Source organism: Cupressus sempervirens, chromosome 10 (assembly GCF_028749045.1).
Source record: "Cupressus sempervirens isolate cs-2001-9-10 chromosome 10, ASM2874904v1, whole genome shotgun sequence".
NCBI classification, from domain to species: domain Eukaryota; kingdom Viridiplantae; phylum Streptophyta; class Pinopsida; order Cupressales; family Cupressaceae; genus Cupressus; species Cupressus sempervirens.
The window spans coordinates 681,943,556-681,962,635 of record NC_143127.1 but is presented as its reverse complement, the minus strand read 5'-3'; the positions used below and the strand labels follow the sequence as shown (position 1 = coordinate 681,962,635).

General features: G+C 33.4%; 1 pseudogene; it reads left to right on the top strand.

Annotated features, from left to right (window-relative positions):
• Window positions 1-16,646: 16,646 nt before the first annotated feature.
• On the top strand, window positions 16,647-17,924 carry LOC149535652 (ATP-dependent zinc metalloprotease FTSH 2, chloroplastic-like; annotated as a pseudogene).
• The last annotated feature ends 1,156 nt before the right edge of the window (window positions 17,925-19,080 follow it).

Sequence of the window (19,080 nt, the reverse complement as noted above, 5' to 3'; positions counted from 1 at the left end):
AGCAATGAATGGATTTTGAAGTTTAAATGCTCTCTTAATGCTCAGGTTCGAGTGGGCTCTGATCACTTTCCAATTTTCTTTTCTGCTGACCCTTTTAGTTTTAAAAAGAATTACCCTTTCAGATTTGAAAAAATGTGGACCCTTCATCCTAATTTGGAGATCCTCATTTAGGAGTGGTGGAATATTGATGTCGAGGGTACAACTATGTTTAGAGTGGCGACCAAACTGAAAAATGTCAAGAAACACATTAAAATCTAGAATAAAACTACTTTTGGTAATATTTTTGAGAATAAAAGAAAGATATTGGAGGAGCTTAAAAACATTCAAAATAAGATTCAAGCTGATGGTTATGAGATGGTCTCTAGGGAAGAAGAGAGCAATAAACTAGTTGAACTTCATGATCTCATTTCTAAGGAGGAGACCTTTTGGAGACAGCATTCCCGAAAAGTTTTCTTAGAGAAGGTGATAGAAACACCAAGTTATTTCATATGACTACCTTGAAGCATAGGATGGCTAATAGAATATCCAAACTCATGACGGCTGATGGTATGACTGATACTGAAGATGTTATTAAAAAGGAGGCCAAGGTGTTCTTTGGTAGCTTGCTGCAGTGTGACCCAAACTTGAATATGGAAAAGCAACAAATGTTCTTGGACAATATTCCTTCCTGTCTTTTTGAAGCTCAGAACTCATTCTTGACTTCCATTCCCTCTTCGAATGAGATTTCTAAGGCTATTTTTTATTTTGAGGGTGATAAGGCCCTTGGTTCTGATGTTTTTTCCCTCTTGTTCTTTCATAAATATTGGCATATCATTGGTCCTAATGTTTGTAATGGTGTTAAGGATTTTTTTGGTTCAAGAAACTTTTTTAGAGAATTAAATGGGACCTTCATTGCCCTTATTCCTAAGAAGCGAGCTGCTGATAGTTTGGATCGGTTTAGGCCTATTAGTTTATGCAATTCTTTTTATAAGATTATTTCCAAAGTTCTGACTCTCAGAATTCTTTCCATTATTCCAGCTATTATTTCTAGTTAGCAAAATGGCTTTGTTCTTGGCAGGCAGATATTGGATTCCATAATCACGATTCATGAAAACATCCATTCTCTTGTGGCGTCTAAGAAAGAAGGATTTCTGCTAAGCTTGATCTCTCTAAAGTGTATGATAGAGTTGACTGGAACTTCCTTCTTAGGTGTTTGGAAGCATTTGGCTTTAATAAGAGATTCAGGGATATTATCTTTATGATTATCTCTTCAACTTCATTTCTATTCTGGTTAATGGTTCCCCTTCCTCCTTTTTTAAGCCTTCTAGGTGCCTTAGACAGGGAGACCCAATCTCTCTTATTCTTTTTATTATCCTGGCTGAATGCTTGGGAATATTTATTAATAATATGGTGTTTAAAGGAGACTTTTTTGGTCTTAGCCCTTCCTCCTCTACTCTAGTGTGCTCACATCAGCAATTTGTGGATGATTCTATTGTCATGGGGGAGGCCTCAGTGAGAAATGCTAGGAATATTAAGAAGGCTTTGACTGACTATGGGGATGCTTTTGGCCAAATCATTAACTAGAATAAAAGTGTGATTTACTTTATTAATGTTAGTGAGGCTAGAAAATTTAAGATTAAAAGGATTATTGGGTGTGAAAGTGGATCCTTTCTTGGTACTTATTTAGGGCTACCTTTGGGTTTATCTCCCCCTGATAATTTTTGGAACTCTCTGATTGACAAGATTCACTTGAAACTTGTTGGCTGGAAGGGATCCCTCCTTAGTTAGGTTGGGAAGGTCATTGTTTTGAAATCTATCCTCCAAAGCGTGCCGCTCTATGCCTTGAGTGTCTTTAAAATCCTGAGAAAGTTTGCACTTGCTATTGAGAAAATACAAAAAACTTTCTTATGGACAGGTATGGAGACTAAAAAGAAATTTCCTCTTATTGCCTGGGAGAATTTTTGCATTCCCAAGGGGAAGGGAGGGCTTGGGCTTTAGAGGATTTCTTTTATGAATGAACTCTTATTGGCTAAACTTCTTTAGAGATGGCATAAGGAAGAGGGGGAATGGAGGAATATTTGGGATTATAAATATAATTGGAATAACTTTGATTTTAGCATCTCCTCCTTTCTGATTTTGATCAAGGGGGATCTCAGATTTGGAAGAATGCTCATAAATCTAAACACATTTTAAGGAAAGGAGTCAAATGGAAGGTTGGAAATGGGTTGAAGAAATTTTTTGGGAAGATATTTGGATTTTGGATTACCCCCTCTGTGAGGATCCAAGATGGAATGAGTTTATGGAGTAGTGTAAGACTCAGTTTGGTACTCTGGTTAGTGATTACTGGAAGAATGACTCATGGGTGAATTTTCTTAGTGTGGATTTGAATCTTGCTGAGCTCGCTAATTGCTTGAATGCTTATTGTCTGAACCATGAAGATGATGTTCTAATTTGGAAAAAGGATCCTAGTGGTGTGTACTCTACCTCATCAGCTTTTGCTAATTCTTTTGAAGATTATGAGGTTCCCTATTGGGCAATAGCTTGGGTAAAAGGTATGACTCCTAAAATTAATATCTTTTTTTGGATCCTTTTGCAAAATTTTTTTTTAACCCTTGATAATCTCAAGAAGAGAGGATTCTTCATTGTTAATCGGTGTGTTCTTTGTAAGAATGACGAGGAATCAATGGATCATTTAATGCTCCATTGCCCCTTTACTACTAAGGTTTGGGATAAAATTTGGGACTTAATGAATATGGATTGGATCCCTTATGCTACTATCCAGTTGTTCTTTTTGTCTTGGAAAGTTCCTTCTAAGAACCCTCTGATTATTAAATTGTGGGATTTTATACTTCCTTATCTTTGTTGGGGGTTTTGGAAATAACGTGATAATAGGATCTTCAGAGGAGTGGAATCCAACTCTATTAAGGTTTTCCATAAAATCAAGGTCCTTTTGCATGAAAATATCAAAATTTGCAGTAAGGGACATCAACCTTGTAATGATTGGGATGTGGGAGTGATGAATAATTGGAATATAAGGAGCTTGATACTGGATGCAAAGGATTCTAACCCAAGGGAAAGTGCTAGATGGGATTTTCCTTTGACTAATTGGTTTAAGTTGAACTTCGACGGGGCCTTGAAAGGGAATTTGGGCCTTGCTAGTTGTGGAGTGGTGATTAGGAATTCTAATGGTGATTTTGTTGCTGGTATGTCTATACCTTTGGGGTGTCAAATCAATCATGTTGCGGAAGCCTCAGCTGCTCTTTATGGTCTTATGTATGCCAAAGACTTGAATCTGGTTAATATTTGGATTGAAGGTGACTCCCTCAAAATTATAAATTTCTTAAAGAAGATATATCCACCATCATGGAATATTAGTAACATTATATTTAAGGCTAGGGATATTATTAATTCTTTTCAAAATTGCATTATTTCCCATAATTATAGGGAAGAAAATGGCTTAGCTGATTGGGCTTCCAATGTGGCATGTTATAATGATCAAAAAATCATATGGCATTCATATGCCACTTTACCTACTGATGGCCACGAGTTTGTCAAGCATGACAAATGGAAATCCCAACAAATATCTTTTAATAATGACACTGTCAAGGAATTATGATTTTTACCTCTTTGTAGTGAAGTGGGTTATTATTTTTGGAAATGTGGGCAACTTGCATGGATTATGGGTTATTTATTTCTATCAGTGTTCAATCCATGGTGATTGCAGGGTGATTAGGATTCTTCAGTGTGAGGAAACTAGAGCCTCATCTTGCAGAGAGTTTGGGTTTTCTCAGTCAGAGCAACTTAGGGTGTTTGTTGTAGAGATTATGGGGGGAAAGCGAAAATGGGTCGAACTGCCTAGTTGTGTTGAATGGAAGAATAAACTAGAGGTTTGGGATATCCTTAGGCATGGCAATTTTACCAACTACATAGAGAGACTTAAAGGAAATAATCCTGCTATCATGCACCAGTTTGTAAAATCTTGGAAGGATGGCTCAATTTTGGTGGGGAATCAAAGGATGGAGGTAACGGTTAAGACCATTGCAGAGGCTACTAGGTTGGATTTGGACAGGATGAATTTCTACAGGAAAAGGAAGATATTAGACAAGGCAATTGATGACTTTGTTGAGATCGAACAGGAAAGAAATTGTCTAGTTAAGATAGGTACTTCTTACTTTAACCCGACTTCTGTTTCTCATTTGTGGCAGTTTATTTTCTTTGTCATTATGGAATATGTAACTTTGGATGGTTGATATACCAAATTGTATGGTGATCACTTTGTGCTTGCAAATCATTTTTGACATAATATTAGGGTGAATTTTCCTTCCTACTTGCTGCAATCTCTTGCAATTTCTACTCAAGCCATTTAGCGTGACCCAACTAGGGAACATGTATGCCATGAAGGGCTTATGGTTTTGATCATGAATGTGCTCAAATCTAAAAAAATCTAGAAACCTAGGAATTTTAAAGTGGAAGATCAAGATACAGAAGGGAGTATTCAAGAAAAAGGCTATGACTCTGATACACAAGATGAGGCTAAAGGAGGTCTGGCTAGCCCTAAAATTGGTTCTAGTGGTAGGAATAAGAAAAAGAAGAAGAATACTGAGAAGGAGGATTCTAACCGGGAGAGGGAACGTGATTTTGTTGAAGAAATTGTTCGTGAGCACATCAAAAATAGGGGAGGTAGTAAAAGTAAAGGTAAGGGTTGTCTAGATGAGAGAGAGTCTATGCATTTTGATGATGAGCCTTTGGCTCATCACTTGGAGAGGAAAAGGAAGCCTGTGCAGTTTCAGCTCAATAAAAATGCTAAGAAAGTTAAAGATGATTCTGATGTTGATATTGATGAGCAGGGCTCTAAATCTGAAGGGGGTGATAGTGGGTTAGGGTTTTCTAAAGGTATGTTTGGCAACCCGGGCTCTATTTGGAAGGACATAGGCATCTTAAAGCATAAAATGTTTTTGCTTAACAAGGAAATGGAACAATTTTCCAAAATGGAAAGAGGGGAAAGAACTCTAGGACAACATATTGAAAAGCTCTCGAAGGTCATAAGAAATACTGAAGAAGTTAAAAATTTGATGCATAAGATTCCTATGTTGGAAGCTAAACAAAGGGTTATGGATAAGGATATTAGTAGTGTCCAGGGGAGGGTGTCAAAAATTGAGTCCAGATTGGGCAACATGGACAAACAACTTAAGCAGATGGTGGAAAATGTCTCTACCTTCCTGAAGAAGAATGTGGCAGGTAAAGACTAGGATTCTCCCTTAGGGGTTGATTCTCAAGGACCAAGTATGCATACCCGGGCCCATTCGAAGAAGATTGACAAAACCAGTAGGAAAGACAAGGTGAAAGCTGCTGCTAAAACCATGCATTCTCTGGTGGACCAGGCGGTGAATATGATCAACACTCCTTAGTTGGTCATTGCTACTCCTTTGCTAGACTTTTGCTATTTTTTCCAGCACTGTCCTCTATGACCTCTTTTTTGTTGTTTGAGGTCTGTTTCACACTTGGTCTTGGTTTCTTTTCTCTTGCTTGTTTCCAAAACTCTGCTATTGTATAGGTTTCAGGTCCTTTAAAACTTGCTTTTACTTAATCAAAACTTTAATATAGTGCAATAAATCAAAGAAAAGAAAGATACTATAGCAATGATATGAAACTATGTACCTTTTATGTATGGTGGGTCCAAATAGGTTTAATGTCATTTCAAAAAGATGATCATAGAAAACATCATTTCCTACAAAAACATCATGGGATTATCAATCCAAAATGAGTTATGTATAAGTAAACTACACTTACACTATAAATAATAACAATTTTAAAGCACCTAGAAGCTTTGGTAATTTTAATGGAAACATAATTTGCCTATTCAACCACAATGTCCCTGCAAATGAACCAGTACAAGTCACACAAGTTGCTCCAAGAAATGGTTCAACTTCATTAGTAGTGGTCTCTATTGTTCTATCAAATGTAGGTATATCTATTAGTGCACAAAATAGGTCTATGAGTATAAAATCCACACAAAAAAAGAAATAATGCATGATTAGCACATAACAAAATATAACAAAACAAGGTTTTACCAGTTATACTTGGTATAGTTGAAGATGTATGCAAACTCCTTGTTGCTGACAATGTATTCAACAATATCAGAGCGGTGACAAAAGGAGGCATCCACATTTCATCATGAGCTGAAGAATAAATTTTTAGCAAAGCCATTTGCAATGGATAAAGATCAAATGGGATACTAGTTAGAGGCCTCCAAAAGGTTAAATGAATGGTTAAAGGTTTAAGGATTATATACATGAAGATTGTCACTAAAATCCTCACCATATTTACCAAAGAGTCTCACAAGTGTCACAAAATCTTGTAAGAAGAACACATAATATTTTAGATCATGATCCATAAGATACTATAAAATATAAACATCTATTGAACTTTTATTATTGCTTAAGATTAAATACTACTTACCTTCAAAGAATTGACTCTAAGTATCAATTCTTCTTTTAGTGCCTCTGTCTCCTCGGTTATGTTTCGATCGAAGACAAGGTTAAGAATTTCATCACTACATATTTTTATAAGTTTATGGGCCATGAAGATAGGGCCAGTGCTACATGCAAGGTCATCTACAAATGAAGCCTGAGTTTTAGACCACATTTGATCTTCCATCATTTTCACTTTTCCCTATCAACAAGTACCAAGTTGTGACATCAATATCAATAAAATTCCATCAAAATAACTCTAAATCCATAAAGAAAAGAACATAATAATATGAAATTTGTTTCTATATAATTTGTATAATTACACTAATTAAGGTTTACATTCACTGAAGGTGTGTGAGGTACATCCCTGCCTATGCCTTGTGGTGTATCCATGTCGCCCTGTAAAAAAGATCAATAATTCTTAGCAATCAGTAGTGAAATGAAAGTAATAGACTTACCAAAAAAAAATATTAATAAAATAGTAGATTGTATATTGGATTCAATATTAATTGGAGGCAATTGATTTAAATGTTATACTTACCAGTCCCATGATAGAGATTTTTTTTGTATCTAGACAATTCAAATTGTAATATATTAGAAGCTCTTCCCTTGCACTTATTGATTTTATCGCACATGCAAAAACATGATTTCCCTCACGTGCCTCAAATATACAATTCAACCACTTATTAGTTGACACAGGTTGATAACTATTTATATTTCCTACAATATTCCCTATTGCTTTTGGCCTTCCATCAATATACATAGTGAGCCTTTTACTTTGATCATTTTCCTTGCATTGTATATAATTTTGTGACAATGCATATGTACACATACTTTTTTTATATTGCACAATTCACTTCCAATTGTTGTAATTGTAACAAGGTCCTACATACTCCATCAATTCAACAACTTTAATGTAACTGACCTTTATGCCATCCATGGAAAATAGGCCCAAACCATGTAATGAAGATGGAGCTATGTGATATATACTTTCGTTAATAGAAAAATTAGTGTTAACTGGAGGTAGTTCCTTGGTTACCCATTATTTTTGAAGATGTGTGTACCTTAAGGGAAACATCCTATTGCCTTCACTCTCATTATCATAAGAACATGACCCCCCCTCAGCAAGAAAAATTGCATTTGTTTATTCTTCTAATCTTTTGACCTCTAGTTGATCTCCCTATTTTAGACCTACTAGATGTCTCACTTTTGTCTTCTATTCCCACATTTTCCTCACTTGAGGAAGATAGATAAAAAAAATACCTATTTGGTGATACTTTCAATCCATAAAATGAGAGACATACTAGGACTAAATTTGATGTTGATGGTAAAGAGAAGATATGTAAATATGAAATTGTATCTATAGGGTCTGTTGACTTATACCTGTCGATCCATGTGACTGTGTAAGATCCTGGTCAAAGGCATTAAATAGCCTACATATGCAAATCATTTATCTTAAGTTAGCCAAAAATTACATGATATATATATGCTACAAACTATGTAGAAGACACAAATTACATGATGCATTCATTGAAATCATTGTATATTTTTTAATTCCTCCCCTCTACTTTATGTGTGGTAGCTATGCAATATCATTGTATATACTCCATGACAGTAGAGTTCAACACACAATAACTTAATTATAAAAATATACAAGTCAAAAAAATTTCTATAAATAAATCATGACCCTATCAAACTTGACATTGATCATACATCGACATACATTTCATTGATCATCATCTTCATCCATGTCTCATCATCATCACCATCATCGTACTTGTCACTTTGCATCGTCGTCACCACCACCATCTTCATCACCATCATCATCATCTTCATCACCATTATCATGACCATCATCATCATGACATTCATCACCATCATCATGAACACCATCATCATGACCATCATCACCTTGATCATGACCATCTTCATCAGCATGATCATGATCATGATCATCACCACCATCATCGTCAGCATCACCAGAATCATCATCATCTTCTTTGTCACCATTGTGTAATAGTCGCTCATGATCATCATTTACTTCATCTTTTGATTCTTCAGTATCCTCTTCTTGCATCATATTATACTTTACTGGCCTTCCTCTTGAATCATGTCTAACAACAAATGACCAATCTAGTTTATGTAGAACATCAAAGTAAAACACTTGCTCACATTGGCTTGGAAGAACATAGGGCTCATCTGCAACTAGCTTAAATGACCTTGTATTGATCATTGTAAATCCACTATCATGTTCAATAACAATCCTATTAGAATCATTTCAATTCAGCTGTAGCTTGTACCATTTGACAACAAATAGAACTAATTTGAATAAATTAAAGTCACACTCAAGCATATCTTCCAAAATTTCATAGTATCAATTTTCAAATTGTTGAGGATGTATGTCATTTCTAGACAAAATATTGGTAACCTCGAAGACTGCACTTATCCCAAAATCACAAGTTTTCTTCATTTCGTCTAACCTTTTTATGTGAAATTTATAGACATTGTAGTACATAGCTTTGTGGTGTTTGATCTGCAATTATTCAAATGTGTCAAGATTATTTGCATCAATCTATGAGTTGACATTAAACTTATGGGTCATGATTATTAATCTTTTAGGTGCCTTTCTATCTGTTATACCATATGCTAGATCAAGTACCATTGACACAACATTAGGATCTCCATTATAATGAACTTCTTTAACCAATGATGCAATGCCATCCCATGTTAATGAGCGACCATTTTCTTGAGATTTTTGAATCCATACCTTCATTCAATCAAGATTATTTGCAATATACAAATTTAGTGCATCCCAATCATGACCACCTATAAAGAAAACAACTAGACTAGTTAGAAACAACTTATATTGATGATGGATAAGAATTAATTAACTACAATAAGATCTTATAATTACCTCTCACTTTCTTCAATCTACCTTTTCCCATCAAGTACTCCCCTTCAAATCTGTTAATGGAGTTGGGACCCAAATATGATCTACATGGATCTTTGATGCAAAATTGGGAAGATATTCACTAATATACACTATGGTTTGGTATATCATATATCCCTTTACCATAGAACCCTTAAGATGTTCTCTTTGTTGAACGAAACCCTTCATAAATTTCATTTTCTTCTCAACCATTGAAATTGACCTAGTTTATACAGGTCTACATAATTCAATCTCCTCGACTTGATGTATTAGGTAGTGTTCTTGAGCATTGAAAAAAGTTGAAGGTAGACATTGTTGCATTTCACACATAAGCTATGGAATTTTTCTCTTCTAATATTTTATATCTTTTTTTAAATTAATTTATTAAGATGATAACTGCCTAAAAGAGATTGAACACACAAGAACATATAAACAAGATTTTAGATAAAAATATACAATAAATTACATAAAAAGTGAAGTAAGTCACAAATATAATATATGTACAACAAATCTAAAAAATAACATTTCTAACTTTATGTATTTTCTAAGATCATATATAACTTGTTTAATACTATTGTTAAACTAGTGTGGGGGGGATAGAGGTAGGACATACTACAATCATTAAAAAATGATCTTTTCAATATATTACAAAATAATATAAAAGGTAGTACATGCAATTTTACAAATATATTGTAAATAGAGAACATGACTTACCTTGACGAAGGTATGCCAATCATGTGTTTTCAACCTTGACCCAAAATTACCTTTCTTTGATACAAGACTACTTATATTTGTAACAAATCTTGTAAAAAAATTTGTTATTTTTATGACTTCTTTTAATGCATCACTTTGCTGCTCCATTTGTAACTAGGGAAGGGCACTTATATTTATGTGATCTCTATTGCTATTTGATTCAATGAAAATTTTTAGTGCATAATTGGATTCATGAATGTCATTAAAATATTTGGAAATTTTTTTTTTGTCATACCTTCCATCCAATATTTTCCATAGTGTCTCTGTTACATTCTTTCCAATATGCATAACATCAAACAAATGCACAATTGGGAGATCCTTGTAGTATGGTAACCTACTAAATCAAGTAGGATGACTTTTTATTCCTCTAGGAAGTTGGTCATTGATGCCTTGACAGCCTTCACAAGTGTCAATTACATCATTATTAAACAAAAGACAATATCAAAATATAAATTTTAAACTTCGGACCACAAATTGGACATTACCTCCACGATTTAGTTGATTGTATTCCAACTTTCATAGATGCAACATCATTATTTGTGGCTTTGATGTTGTGTCTTCTTTCCCATTAAAAAGGTATTTTAAAATAATTTGATACTTATGATTATTGTGGAGAAAATGCCTAAACTCATTGAACACCTACTTTCCTAAACTTATTGAATGACAAGATTTCATCTTTGGGCCACAAATTGGAAATGCGAATTTTCCCTTTGTCTAAAGACCTAAAAGATCATGTACAATTGGATCATATACCATTATCATGCACAACTTAAACATACAAAAATAATATGTAAGCATTATAATAGACCAAAAATATGTGACCTTAACAATATAACATACCGCAAAAATGAGTTAGCCTAGGGGCATCATGTATTGTCCATACAAGAATTATATGGAATTGAAACTGTCTTTGTCTTATTAGTCTAGAGATGTCATACATAGTGAATCCATTCTATAACTTCAACAACTCATCAATAAGTGACTCAATGTACACGTTCATATATTTAACTTGGTACTTACCTAGTAATTAAATGAACATAAATATTACATAATTATTATGACCATTTTGATGCACTATTTATAAATTATTTTAAATAACTATTAAATAAAAAAATACGTAGTATAATCATTGACAACAATATGTGCTCCCTCTTTATGGACATCTAAGGAGGAATGCTATTGTTAATAACAAAAATAGGCTACACTGAGTAAACAAATATCATATCTCCAAAATGGATTGACACCATCCACTGTTAATGAAAGATTGAGATTACGAGGTTCTTCTTTAAAGTGTGGCCATATTTTTTTTTATGTCTTTAAATATAGAACCATCTACAAACACTGACATAATGTCATCTTGACTTCTATGCATGCATGATAATCCATAAATTGTGCCAAACTAGTGCACCTAAATAATCATTCAAGACATGGAATAATGTGAATACCGAAGAACTTTGTGAGGCACCATTTTTGTTATTTGATCTGACCAATATCTACTACTATGACAATTAGGGAATTTTGTTGTAAATTTATGTTGTTTATGATATAGAATATGATCATTGAGACATGCATGTATTGTTTGATACTTCATTCTAATTTGATTCATAATGGTAGATGATTCTTGGTACAAATGAGGAAAAATGTTTGATGGTGGTAACAACAACTCACCTATCAACCTACAACAAAAAATATGATTTTTTAATATAACAAATAGTAATGGTATGCTAACATTGAATATGACAAAAATGGCATACCTCAGCATACATGACATTGCTACATTGGATAAACCATTCATAACCTTCAAGTTCACCAATAACACTATAATAGAGATAAGAGTTGTTTGCAAGCCTTGGTATAAGGGCTCATATGCCTTCTCAAATATAGGTATATTAAGACAATCATCATCATCATTATCAGATGCGCTAGTACCATCATCATGATCATCTTCATCAGTTATGTCAATACCATCTTCTTCAATCATGTCATCTAGCACATTATCATCTTCTTCCATTGGAGCATTATCCTCAGCTTGGATATTCACACCTCCATGTTCCTCTAGTTGGAATTCCACATTCACCAATCAGCAAAAATCGTGGCCTACTTCAACATGACCATGTTGTCTACAATGACTCTAGGTTGAACATGTGATTAGAATTCTTTGATTCTAGTTTAAGCCCTTACACTTTTTGCAAGGACAATTACATTTATCAACTTTTCTTCGAAACGAAGACCACAATCTAGTAATTTTCTCATTATTTTGTTTTGGGTTCATAAATCCAAGCATGGTCTTTCTTCATAGGAAAATATATCTGCAAAATTATTGGACATGTTGTACTTAATGTCTATATCTGCACATATGGTTTGAAAGAAAAAATTGGTGTAATTAATGTGTATACCTGCAAAAATATTGGACATTTTTTACTTAATGTTTATATCGCACATATGGTTTTGAAAGAAAAATGCTTATATCTAGATTTTATGAAAAAATTAGCTCTGTAATAATTTTTAGTTATATTTACTTTTAGGATGAAATAGTGATGAAAGCTAACCAATTATTGGTAATTTTAAAACATAAAATTACATTATTTGTGGTTAAATATTTGTTGTTAAGGAAATTGGCAAGCAAGGACTAAAGCACACTTCTAGTTTTGAATTTCCATTATGAGTTGTTGAATTGAATAAGTACCAAAAGAGAGAGAATGACAATATGCAAAAACTAGAAGATCCCAGGTCCAAATGTTAGAAGAAGACAAAGATTTCATTACAAGTATCAGCTCCCAAAATCTAATCACAAAAATAAAGAGAAATAATTTGTAGAAATGCAAGATGGAGAAGCATAAGAGTTGGACAACGTTCCAATAAACTCAAAAATGTAAAATCTTCCAAAAAATTGGAATTCTTATATGTTGGATGTACAAAAAGCCAAAGTGGGGTAGCATATACTTGTAGACATGGGAGGAATAGACCCGAATGAAGAAGGGAAAAATGTTATATGTTGAAGTCAATATGCAAGGGGATAAAAGAAAACTTGGCAAAAATATCTGCAATGTAAAACAACATAATAGATGCTACAGTTTGAAAAGCAACAAGGATAAAATGTGGCACAAACCATATCTAAGACACATGCAAGAACCAATCTAGTGTATCAAAATTTCTTGTAAATTTAGATGAAGAACAAAAGAATCTCTTGATAATTTTGGGTAAAAGATGCCTAGAGAATAAATGCAATCTAAGAAGAAATATCATGAGAGATTTTAGTGACCCCCATTGGTTTGATGCTAGGATGATGATTATGAGGAGGGTGAACATAAATAATCTTAAGAGGCCAAATCAAAGAAATTCTATGACCTTGAATTTTCTTGTGTGCTAAGTGAAAGTAGTGGGTGCGCCTAGCTATAGGACAACTCTTGGAAGATGTGACCAATTTTAAAAGTAGATAAGGGGGAAGAACAAATGAATAGATGGGAAGAAAGCCCCCATGGGAGCATCTTAAGATAAAAAGGATGCCATCGATAAAATAAATTCTTAAGAAGTATTGAGCTTCACCTGTTTTCTTGTAGAGAGTGATCAAATCATTTAATTGGGCAATCAAATAAAGTGGGTTATACAAATTCATTTGATGAAGTATGTATAATGATTGCATACATTAACACTGTGAAAAATGAACTCTAAATGTATTCTAAACTTTATGATTTCAAAAGTTCTCATTTGAAAACTTTACATCACATAAAAGAGAAAATGAGGTTTGTTGAATGCTAGAGTTTTTTGTTGAAAGAAGAGATATTTAAGCTTTATCTGCAAGCATGTAATACCAAAATTATAATTAATCTCTAGAAAAATTGTTTTGAAATCCAGATGTTTGATGTAGAAATTGAGATGATGAATACAATAAATAAGAGTTTTAAGAATCAATTTGACATATTGATAAGCATTTTAAAAGATCTACCCTTCATAACTATTGCAGTCCATCATGTTAATGATGTGGGTAAATGCCCAATATGCACTGATGATTTTGTATTGGGAGAGGAGGTAGTTGAAATGCCTTGTCATCCAAGCCATTTATTCCATTCTCACTGTATTCAACCATGGCTGGTCCAACAATCTACTTGTTCGACCTAGTGTAAATGAAGCATTGTAAATTGTATCCCCATATAATTTCTCACCTAGTGTAAATGAAACATTGTAAATTGCATCCCCATATAGTTTCTTTCCTATCTAGGTCCCACTAAAACCATGTGGCCTTCCACATCCATTTTTGCTTATCCTATCTTGATTCCACACATATTCATAATATCGTATCTCCAAGTAGGATCTTTGTTCCACATTCAGATCCATCTTGGGAAGAGAAGGATGACTAGGGAGGACAAGGGAAACTTAGGGTTTCTCTTTCCCTAAGCTTTTCGCCTATCCTCAATGTTTGGTATCAAATCTAAATTGGGAAATATTTATTTAGTTTTAGTAGGGATTATAGGTCTATTTCAGTTTCATTTGAGATTTTCATCCCAAAATGACTAGGAGAGGTATATAAACAAGGGTGCCTCCATCATTTTGTTAGGTGTCCAATTCACTTCAAGGTAATGAATTTTAATCTAAGATCTCTCAACTATATTTTTACTTCAATACTTGTGATCAAATGAAAAGAGCATCACATCATCAAGGTATAAGGCATTATTTCTCAAATACAACCTCTATTACATATCAACATAACCTTTTACCTATTTTTCTATGCATAGGAATATGCAATAGATGTGCAAAAAGAGATACAAATACATGTAGAAAAGAGCTACATTTTACAATTGATTTCATCAATTGTAAACAAAAAGAAATTGACTACAATCAAATCAAAATCTAGAAAATTAATATATATAAATTATAGAGTTAAAAATTTGGTATGTACTTATAAAGAAACATAACATTTATAGAAAATCATTAAATAAAATAAATTTTAATTAGTAGACAAGAGCTCATTTAATATCAAGTTAATACAAATAATCTAAATAATGTCACACTAATACTTATCCTACCAAATGAATGTCTTCCATTAAAAAATGGACTTGTTGCCTTAACTTTACATAGTTTTACCATGAGTGAAAGTTATCTATCTCCTTTTCAATCCAACTACATCTCGAAAACTTTTTAATTTATCAAATTTTAAACTCTTTAGCATTAGATCATATGATTTGCCCACTTCTATGAAGATGTTTGAAAGAAGAAGATTGGTCACATAATTCTTAAGATCCAAATTAATAAATAATATTGATGAAACACTATGAGGCTATTTTCATATGTAATTTACAGGCAAAAATAAATAAAACACACAGACCCACCCTAGGTTTTAAATCACATCTTGGTAATAAAAATTTACAGATGCCCTCAAGATAGCTAGCACGAGCAATGAGTTTAAGCCCATAGATAAAGATCAATTGTAGATGTAATGTAGTGGTCAATATATAAAATTTTAATTTTACAACATAATCTTGTATACATACTATCGTTAATATCATAGCTTTTGTCAGCAATCAGCTAAGCTTGCTTGATTTGTTTGTATGATACAATATCATCATGAAAATAGCTTTTGTTCAAGTGGTTTATATTCCATCCACACATTGTTTTCTTTGTCTATTATGCATATTTAGAAATTGCTTTAGAATTGGGAATTGGGGGATAGAAAATTAAATTGAAGTAAACAATGAACATAGAGTGTTGGGTTTCATTAAGAAAAATCTTCTTGGTCAACATAATGGAATGGGTTTATGGGTTGTATCTCTAGCTTCAGCTAGTTTAGGATTACTTCTCTTAAAGGTTGCAAAAGATATATGGTACATGCTACTGCAATTAAAAAAGTAATTTAAAGCCCAAGAGATTGGAGGTCCTTCCTATAAGCTACTCTGTGGAAATGCCTTTGATATTGTTAGAATGGCTATAGAGGAGAGCTATAAGCCATCACTACCAGGGCACAATATAACTCCTCGAGTTATTCTCGCATATCATCAATGGGGAAAATTCATGGTTGATATATTCTATACTTAAATTTAATTTTGTTGGAATCAATTATGCATGTTTTATTGATGTTTAGATCACACTCAGTGATCCATCGTGAACATAATATTAACATATGTTTAATGAGGGACAAGTTATTTTAGAAAATAGGGCATGTCTCTTATGTTCCTTTATTGTTGCATTCACCAATTTGCACATCTTTTTAGATGAGTGGATTTGAATTTAGTTCTCAATAAAGAACTCTTCAATGAAATGAGGAATTCAGATTTTTTTGTCCAAATGATCATTTTCTAGAAAGATAGGATTCCTTAAAAAATGCAGCCATTCCAATGAAATTCAATATAGTATCAAAACACTTGAGAAGCTAGAGATGATGATGCCAATGCTGAAAATCATCTACCTATCACTTTTAGGTCTTTGTTGATGTTCTTGATATAAATGGTTGCAAAGCCATTCTTAAGGTTCATGCAAGTAAGAAGAAACCGGGAAGATATGCCTTACTTGATGTTGTTGTCATGACAACACCTAGGTTTAGTGGTTTTGATCTTGCAAACCTCTTGAATGAAGCAACAATTCTTGCTAGAAGATGAGGCAAACAATACATATCAAGTAAGGAAATAGATAATGAAATATACATGATTGTGGCTGGTATGGAGGGCATAAAAATAATTGATGAAATGAGTAAGAGTTTGGTGGCTTACCATGAAGTTGGACATGCAATTTGTGCATAAGTACATAGAACTAAACATCTATTGGTACTTTATTGTATGCTTTTATGTAGACCCTTCACACATGTATGGACCATAAGTTGGAAGTCTAATTTGCAATAATATATGACCTATCAATGTGTGTTTCAAAGGCAACTATTTTTTTTTTGTTAACTGTTACAAGGTTAGCACGATGACCCTTGGACACGATCCAGTTCAAAATGTTACTCTTGTACCTTGAGGATAAGAACATGGTCTTACATGGTTTTTGCTTAGAGATGACTCGAGCCTTATTACCAAGCAACAAGTCTTTTCTCGGAATGTGGGGGTTCTTGGTGGTAGAGCTACAGAAGAAGTCATATTTGGTGAACCTGAGGTCACATCAGGTGCAACCAATGACTTGCAATAGGTAACACAAATGGAAAAACAAGTATTTTTCTATAAGTGGAGATTGTAAAGCATTCCCAAATGCACAAAAAATTTGGAGCTAAAATCTGTTAATTATTAATTCTATAATTGATTTTTTCAAAATATGAAATTATATCTATCTATCTATCTATATGTATGTATGTATATATGAACTTCTAAATATTTTGTTTCTCGTTGCATTGTCATTAGGATTTTGTTTCTTGTTTGTCATTTCTAGTAACATCTAGGTCAACTCTAATGTTAGCCTTGCTATTTGAAAATTTCTATAAGTGAGGTGTCAAATGGGTGACTTAGTAATTTTGTCAGTAACTAACAATGGTTATGAGGTTTGGAATGTTTGAAATTAGTCCATGGGTTCTATTGAACCTTGTAGTCTAAAGTGGTGATATTGTTTTAAGCATTATGGCAAGGAATTCCATGTTAGAGAAGATAGCAGAAGACATTGATAGAGTGGTGAGAGTCATTTTAGATAATTCATATGATGTGGCTAAGAGTTTCATCATGAGTAACCGGGCAAAAATGGATAGGATTGTGGAGATCTTATTAGAAAAAGAGACCCTTTCAGGGGATGAGTTTAGGGCCATCCTCTCTGAGTTTATAGAGATCCTAATCATCAACAAGGATGTACAGGCTACCCCTCAAGTAGCATCAGCTTGATGGATATGGCTAAGAAGATTCTAAGAATATAGTGTAAAGTTATACAACAAAATGGGATGCAAGAATTCTTGCATTTTTTGGAAATGTAGAGAGATTTTGTGTCTCTTGCTAGACACATGTGCCATTATGTATAATATGTATAGAGTTTGTTATAATTAAAACATAAATGTTATTATATGTGATTTGCAAAGATTTGTGGCTCTATAATAAGTAATGAAGTACATCTTTAATCCATGAAACACTCTAGCATTCCATGTAGCTTATTTTGGTTAGCTACTTTTCTTCCCAAAGTTATGGCATTTCCTAGCTCACAATACAACTTAGATTTCTTAATGCACGAGACTGGGAAAACTTAGGATTAAAGTTGTATTTCCTTGAGTATTATGTGGTCATTTCATTGAATCTTTAGACCATTTTTTATCTATTATCCCATTTTTTGTTGGTTATAACTATTGATTATATAGAATGATGGATTGATCATCTTTCTTCTTTTCTTCCTTGTGGGTCATTACATGCTGACTTTTTGTTTTTTGTTTGAAAAATTTAGTTGGAAATAAACAATTGATTCTTAAAAAAGACTCGCTCTTCTTTATCTAAGAGGTCCCTTCATAATAAAAAAATTCCATCTTAGATCTAACTCTCATATAAATATATGAGAATTTGGATCATTTAAATAACATTTCTTTATAGGATAATGAGAATAAGAAAAATTAAAATCACTTTCTATTATTTCAATTTTGAGTTGCATACCTCTTATAGAGTTTTTCTTCCGCTAAACAAATTTTTTTTGGGCAATCAACCAGGTGCTCTCAGACTAATGAATGTCAATTGGAAGAACTCTCCAATTGGGCTTATCATTCAATAGGAGATCCCTTCTTGTGGCTTGCCGTAGGAGGATTACTAGTTGTTAATGGGGAGAGATCTTTACTTCATTAATGGTTTATGCTCCTCAATGGAGATCCCAATAAGAATAGCTTGCTTGTGGAACCTTTTGTTTGGTATCTGCTAGAAGCATGAATCCTATCCAATCAACCACATACCTTCTACGAGATATGCCCAAAATCCTCAGCTCCAATAGCTCCCACAATCCTAAAATCTTAAGCTCTAATAGCTCCCACAATCCTCAGCTCCAATAGCTCCAATAGTGCCATGAAGA